Below are 8,544 nucleotides of genomic sequence, written 5' to 3'. Positions count from 1 at the left end.
TTGAAGGCATTTTTCCATTCATCACCTTTCTGGATTCTGACCAGATGGTAAGAGTTGCAAAGGCCAAGTTACCCTCTGCACTGACGACAACAGGGCAGTGGGTACTTATTTTTAACTGTGATTTCGTTTAGTCAGCGGAAGTCTATACAAGTATATACAAAGTGTCTATACACTTTCTTTTCCACAAAGAGTGAAAAGAACAGTGAGACATGAACAGTGAAAAGCAAACAGTTCCAAAGTTGTGATTCTGTTCGTGGTTACTCCTGACTCCCGTGCTCTTGGTCAGTGGTATGTGGTGAAATCCCACACACAATATTTACAGGTGTGCTCTGCTCCCGCCAAACTCTCTTTCCCAGGTTCCTAACAAAACAAGATGTGACGATTAGTTTAACATTTCTCCTAGACGAGGGATAAAGACAGGTTCACCTCAGAGCCGGGGCTGTGCTGACTATGTCACTCAACGCTCCAGCGTCAACTGAAGTCCAGCCACTCTGCTAAGTATTAGACTGCTGAGGAGGATCAGCAGCAGCAGCTGGTGAATCTTGATTGGTGGAAGATATGGCTGGCTTCAGCGCGGGAACTCCTTAGGCCTGGTGTTGCCTGTAAACCAGCACACAGGCCACACACACTCACACACACATACCCACATAGAAGGAAGCAGGGGACTGGGAGAGAACATAACAAAACATAATAAAAGGGGCAGATCGACCGGCTAGGACTGACGTACCATGACAGTATTTATCTGAGGACGGATAATAAAGACATGCGGTCGTATTTGTGTCTGCACACCAAGACTACTTGTAATTCTGCAGAGATTCCCATAAAAAAAACCCTTTGGTATTTTTAAATCGTTGAATTCATGCCAAACAGATAATACCACTTAGCTGAAAGGAGGAGGAGGAAGAAGAGGAAGGAAAAAGGAGCAGGGAAATGTATGAGGAGATTAATTACAGCAGCAATACATTAGGCTGTCTTCGAATATCTTTCTACCTTCTCAAATTTTTACTGGACTCTTTTTTTTTTCTTTTTTTTTTTTACATATTTCGTTTTCATTTTGAAGAGATAGTTTGATATTTATGCAAAGACATAAATTGGCTTTCTTGTTGTGAGTTATGTAATATAATCAAATTAAAGCTACAGGGAGACAGATGGTGTGTTTGTAAATGAAGGTACAAACTAAATACCTATCAACACTTGGATACTTGGAAAACTTGCTAATTAACATACATTTCATTTGATGAAGATGCACAAAAGCTGAAATTGAAAGGGGATTATTTTTTAGGGGTTGAGCACATTGACTTCCTTAGGCTCTTGCAGTCAAGAGGATGTCACTGCAACCACTGTTTCCTTTGGACAGAGCCTGGCCACATGTGTCCCTCCGGTCTGTCTTTAGGACAAACTAAAAAATGTTCAGGATATATGAATAAAAGATGGATGCAGCATCTGGTTCTGGAAGTGCCTTAACCCTGTATTGTTTTTAATCGACATCAAAGGTAACGTCTGTGGTTTCAGTAAGAAATCAGACTGTATAGAAGATGAAGTAAACTTCATGACCACAGAAAAAGCCATCGTAATGGGTTTACATTATGAATTTGTCACTGGAGGCCAGTACATGGATGTGGATCCAAATACAGACACCAAATGGAATACCGATAAGATTTAAACAAGCTTTGTTGTGAACACAGATTAGAAATGGCAAGACGAGGGTACATAGTGGGGAGTCTCTAACGGGGAGGCACTGAACAGCGAGAGCTAGGTCAGGTTATGAGAGTGAGGAGTTAATGCAGGGAGGAGAGAGGAATACTGATTCTGCAGGCTTACTTGAAGGTGGAGGTCATGAGGCTCTGAGGAGGGCAGCCGAGTGAGCATTTAAGAGGTGAGTGAGTGACTCTTGTTCCAACCTTGTTTTCCTGATAATCCAGAAGAGATGACAGGCAGGGGGACAAGCAGGTAAAAGCTGTGAGTAGTTTTAATTCCAGTGCATGGGTTGCAGAGAGGTGTGGAGAATCTTGCCAAGGAGACCAGGTTATTGAGCTGCAGGGGAGTAAAGCAGTGACATCACGAAGAAACTGGAGGCACAAGGAAATCAAGGTAAGTACAGAGCATGAACACGAAAACAAGTAGCAGTGAAACCTGGCTACCACCATGAGTTAGCTGACAAACTGGCGGCGAATAGAAGACTGTGCTGGTCTTAAATACAGCCTTTCTGATTGTCGCCAATGGATGAGAGGTATGTAGGGCAGGTGAGGAACCAGGGCTCCGCCCAGAAGGCGGTCAGAGGTAGACACAGGAAGGTAGTGGAAGCCAGACGCTCCCTCTGATCCTGATAGAATTACTGTTTTCTGCCTTAATTAGAAAGAAAGTTTTTACAGGACTCTAAAGAGTCCAGTGAACTGCTCAGTACACCATTACTGCTTCCATAGAAAGTAAGGACTTTCCTTGTGGAAGGACTTGGCCGAAGAAAGCCTCTTCTGTCTAAAATAAATATGGCAAAGTTGCATCTGGATAAACAACAAGACCTCTAGAACAATGTCTGTTGGATAAACAAGGCCAAAGTGGAGATGTTTGAATGTTTGATGAAAACCAGACAAAGCAATAACATTTCATACCAACATTTCATACCAAGGAGAGAGGAGTTTGGCTTGTTTTGCAGCCACAGAACTTCAGGACCTTGCATTCACTGAGTTGACCATGAACAGATCTGTATACCAAAGTATTCTAGAGTCAGATCTGAGGTCATCTTTCCAGCAGCTAAAGCTTGCCTAGAAGTAGGACATTAAACAGGAAAATGATCCCAAGCATACTCATAAATCTGCAACAGAGGATGTTAAAACGACCCAGTCATTGGGTTACACATTGGTTTGTATATGTGTAATTTGCTAATAATATAGCACTGAAATGTAGACAAACCCATTAATGGCACGACTGTCATTTCTACCAGCTGTGCAAAACGTTCACGTGCATGCTACTTCAAGATGAGGAAGGCTGATATATTTTTTTCAACAGGCTGTCAGTGTGAAAGTAATGTATTCATTTGATAGAGTGAAAGGTTTCTTTACGTTTTTTTTTAAACATTTTTTATCACCTCGGGTTGTCAACAAATCCAATTTTGTTATTTTTGCATAGTTTAACACACAGACAAGCGCACACATTGGACTATTTATCAGAAACGTACTGCTGTAAACCAAACCGTTAGTGACTCACTGAATGAGAAACTAAAATCGTGTGTTTCTTGGCCATCCAACAATTACCAGACCTTTGGAAGGAAGCTGTCATTGTCATGTTGACAGATGGACTCTGGCATTCATGAGATATGGGGGTAGTCAGTACACAACACAATAACATAGTGCTTCACTGCCCAATGTTACTGATTGTTTAACAAGCCAATGCCATGATTTACTGACACTATAACTACCTGATGTGAATATATTTTTGAGAGGCAACGCTTCTATGGTGCTCTGGGATCCATTAGCTTTGAACATGACTTCAAAACCTGACAGACATTCAGAGCACAGTGTGCTGGAATAAGAAAAAGCCTATGATATAACACTGGGTAATGTAAAGGGATCACAGAGTGTCTCTTAGGCTGGAACATCAGAGAATATGAAAGCAAAGGTTCCTGTGATTTTAATGAATAGCTAGCAGCTCCAATGTTACAAAGCTGTGCTTGATGAGTAGAAGGTATACGGTTTAATAGGGCAACACAGCTGTGTAGTGATCAGCACTGTTGCATTTGTGTAGCCTGTGATCCTGAACTTGACGAGCACTTAGATGGAGGTTTACCTAATGCAGTAATAAAGTTAGTACTACATCTTATCAGCTGGGACCTCATTTCACCCTCAGAACTGCCTTAATTCTTCACAGCATGCATTTGACAGGGTGATGGGAACATTCCTCAGAGATGTTGCTCCATGTTGAAATGATAGTATCACACTGTTACTGCAGATATGTTGGCTGCACATCCATGATATGAATCTCCCATTCCACCACATTCAGTGGGTGGTCTATTGGATTGAGATCTTGTGACTCTTGAGGCCATTTCAGTACAATGAACTCATTGTGATGTTCAGGAAAACAGAAGTTTTGAGCTTTTGTCAGGGGTCGAGTTGGCTGTACCAAAATTCAGGACTCAAATGCGGACTCACTTAGTACAAGAACTTCATTGAGAAAAAAAGGTTAGAAGCACCAGGGGTTCACTAGGGGTCAGAAGAGCAGGGTTACTTTGATTCCTGACGCTGGGCAGAGTATACTGAGAACAGGAAAACAAGCTTAATGCTGAAAAAAATCAAGATAACAACAACATCAGGGAGTCACTTTACCGCTGGAAGGTAGCAGACAATCTGGTAACAAGTGGAGGCGCTTAATTGCATCTTGATGGAGCACAGGTGTGTCTGGCAAGAGCTGGATGATGGCTCTGCCCCAAAGACAGGAGAACATCACAACAACCCAGACTCTGACAGCTTTGTGACATGGCGTTTAATCCTGCTGAAGGCACCCATCAGAAGATGCGTAAACTCTGGCGATAAATTGGCTTACATGGTCAGCAAAACACAGTTAGGCAAACTCAACTGGTATGGTGCAAAGTGTGCCAAGAAAATATCTCCTACACCATTAAACCAACCTGAACCTTTGATACAGGACAGGATGAATCCATGCATTTATGTTGTTTACGCCAAATACTGATCCCACCAAAGACTGTGGCAGAAATCGTTTGTCAGGCAACATCTTCTATTGTGCAATTTTAGTGAACCTGTATAAATTATAGCCTCAGTTTCTAGTTCTTAGTTGACAGGGATGGCAGCTGTATTGGTCTTCTGCTGCTGTAGCCTGTCTGCTTCAAAGTTTAATGTGTTGTGCATTCAGAGATGCTCTTCTACAAATCTTGATTTTAATGAGTAGTTATTTGAGTTATTGTTGCCTTCCTATCAACTCAAAACAACCTGACCATTCATGTCTGACCTCTGACATCAACAAGGCAATATCACCCACAGAGCTGCTGCTCCCTGGATAATTTCTTTTTTTCAGACATTCTCAGTAAACCATGGTTTCTGATTTTATGGGCAAATCCCAGCAGATCAGCAATTTCTTTGGCAGGCTAGTCTTGAACATGTCTGCATGCCTACGTTTACTGAGATGGGTGATATTTAGGTTTGATATTTACTACAGGTTTAACAAATGAAAAGTGGCTGGCCAGTATATATATTACTGGCTCTCTTGGCTGTTTAGTGTGATCTTGCTTTATGTTGATATTTTCTGCTTTTGCTTGTGGGTCAAAACACTACAAACTCTGTTTTTGAAAGTGGTATATGAATAAATGTATTACTATAATTCATGCACAACATTTAATGTGCACACAAATACATCCAATGTGTATTTAGAGATTTCAGTGAAAGCCACTCATGTAAACCTGCCGACAGTGTAGGAGGGAAGTTGAAAATATTTGTTTTGTGAGTCAGTCTTGTTCTCATCATGGCTAAAGCAACAAGCAGTTTCTCTGCTAAAAAAATAAATGAAACTAAAGCCAATAAATATAGTGGATGGCATGAATGCTGCTTATGTGCTACTTCAATATTATGTGTGCAATGCTATTTGTATTTTTTTAAATCCATTGTGAAAAACGAGTCTTTCCGACTCTATCACAATTAAATGTCACACTCAAAGCGTCTTGTCTAGTATTTTTAGATCGTGTGACCCAGAAATTAGGTTGGACATCTAATTATCTGATCCAGTGAAGAGCCATGAAAACCATCTGATTATAATCAGTGTAAAAGCCTGAGTTGGTATTCAGGGATGGGAGTGTTTGTGAGGATTTTTCAATCAAATTACACACCACTCAGTGTAGCTCTTGTTTAAAATCCCATACTGACAAAAAACACAAAAACTGAATCTTTCATTGTAATATGAGGAAGACAGAGGACGATACCTATTTATTGCATTTAATATTATGACATAAGCCCGACTGACTTTGACAATGACGTGAGAGAGATCAGCCTGAAGGGCTTGAGCAGCTCCACATTAGTGTTTCTGGGTCATTTTTGTAGAGACTTTTGCCCACAATGAAACATTACCACAAATTCCTGCCCTGTCCTCTATTTCCTGCAGCAAAGCTGTATCACATTTAACATCTGGTAATGTCAAGAATGAGAAAACACTTAATTTGCTACTGGGGAAAGATCTTAAGCAACCCCTCTTTTTCGTTTATATTTTGCTTCCATGGAGCCAGACTTTCTTGTTATTTTTTTGGTGGTTTTGATTATTAAAAATTTTACTTGGAACATTGGCTGTTTTTTTTACTCTCATTCTCAGTCCAGTCCTTGTACCTGACCACTTTTAGACTGATGTTTTTGTTTTGTTACAGACTGGTAATTTGTCCAGGGTGCACCCCTAGCTCTTTGGCATCTGGCAGCTGTTTTTTTTGCTATTTTGTTTTTGTATGTTAAGCCACTCAATACTAACCTATGATTCCTTCAGGAATAACTAGTGCTATGTCTACACATAACAGACAATGTAGCAAAGAACTGATTTTAAATTGTACCTTTAGGCACTTTTGTTACTATAAGCCTGTTGCAAAATAAATACTTTGTTCCCATTTCTTTAGTTGAATCTATGAAAAATGACAAGAATAACCCAGTTTGACAGACATTAAATCACTGTTTTACACTAACAAGGTTATTCCTAATGTCATGAACGGCAAGGTGAGGACCCAAGACTAGACAAGACTATAATATATAATACTGAAAAACAAAAACGTTTTATTCTGGTTGATTTAAAGTCGAAAAGAAAACCAAAATCCACATGTAGCGTTTTCAGTGGAAGAAATATTTCATCACTCATCCAAGTGACTTCTTCAGTTTCAGCTGACTTCAGATTTCCCCAATCTTATAAACAGTACATTTGCATAATGACTGAAACTAGCACCACTGACGAACAACGGGCTGTGAGGTCAGTTTTTTGATCATTAATTTGCAAACTGTCATGACCATTGATCAGGACTCCAAAATAAAACAGGAAGTAACTAAACAAAGACAAAGGCAAAGGCTAGACAAAACTAAAATTCAAATTGTGACCAATAAAGAAACCAAGAAGTGGACATATATCCTAATAATAAAAGAAAAAGATATCAGACGACCAAAAAACTCAGAAACAAGGACGACGACATCCAAAGACTAACTGGACAAGTGGAGGACAGAAAGAAGACGTCACAGGCTTAAAAATACTATCTACAGCAGATGAATACTTTCTGAAATCACGGCTGTCTCAGGACTGCACTTGAGGCAAATATTTTGCACTGTATGGACTAAAGGAGAGTGACAAGTGTGAAAGGACTTTTCTTCTATTACATCATGAATTTATAAACATGTAAAGTTCTGAATTTTCATAAGTAACAAATGAAAACAGGAACAAACTTATCTTGTTAAAAATGACATTTTTATGAGCTGTAAATGAAGCCCTGTTTGAATATGACCCTAGTTCTCTTACTGGTTGAGGTAAATGAAAGTAATATAGAGCTGGGCTGTGGCTTGGCAAAAATCTGCTAATAGTTGAATCTGGTACCACCAAGTAAGCCACAAAAGTCTCGGGTTCTTTAGTTTTGTAACTATACACTTTTTAACAATGACTTCAGTGTAGCCTCTATCCTATTTTGACCTTGGTCCAAAGTATCCTCCATTACAGAAGTAAATTGAGCTACAGCTGTTAATGTTTGGCTGTCATCTGTCACTGTGCATTGTAATAGCAATCTGCTTATGGGTCAATAAAACCTAGTATTGCCCATAAAGCTTGTTTAGCTTGCATAATATCTTGATAACACAAAGAGAACACAGAGAGGTGGATGAGCAAGCAGTAAAAATGATTATGCAACTTTTATTTGAAGGCTGTAAACTGTTGATGGGCAGTGTACTGTGTCCAGAGACCCTCAGCGGTCCTTCAGGACATGTATTTCTGCTGAGAAATGAGTCACGGCTTTATTTTCCTTTCATAAAGTCTTTAATCATCTTTAGGCAAAGTTTTGCTGTGACATTCAGAAATACTTGCTGCAACATTTAAGCTTGCGCAAGCCGAAGTATTCAAGGTTTTATTTAAACTTTTTAATAAAGGTGACTCAATTTGACTTTAACTAAAGTCAAAGGTGATAGAGATAGTGCCCTACATCAGTGAAAGGATGCCTCCTGGATGTCAGGTAATTTGGGGAATCTCCAACCTGGATGAGAACCACAGTGCCACCCAGAAAACCCCAAAATAGCCACAGGCAGGAAGATGTTTCTGCACTCCTGATGCCTCCATGACCCCAGGAATAAATGAATAGTGTATGGATGGAGTAATTTCTGCTATTTGTTTAAATAACAGAAAATAGGAAAAAACTGATCATCTTAGATGTTTTTGAGGATGACCCATATCCATAATATTTTGTCCATGACTGCAGATGTTTTCTAAAACATGCTTAACTATTCTGGCAGAACAAACAGACCAATTACTGCCATGTGTTGTTAAATGATTCCAGGCCCACTAAAGAGAAGTTTTCTTTGATCATCTGCATTTGGTATC

This window comes from Pelmatolapia mariae, linkage group LG2 (genome assembly GCF_036321145.2).
Source record: "Pelmatolapia mariae isolate MD_Pm_ZW linkage group LG2, Pm_UMD_F_2, whole genome shotgun sequence".
NCBI classification, from domain to species: domain Eukaryota; kingdom Metazoa; phylum Chordata; class Actinopteri; order Cichliformes; family Cichlidae; genus Pelmatolapia; species Pelmatolapia mariae.
The sequence above is the reverse complement of the archived record's forward strand: the minus strand, read 5'-3'. Positions refer to the sequence as shown.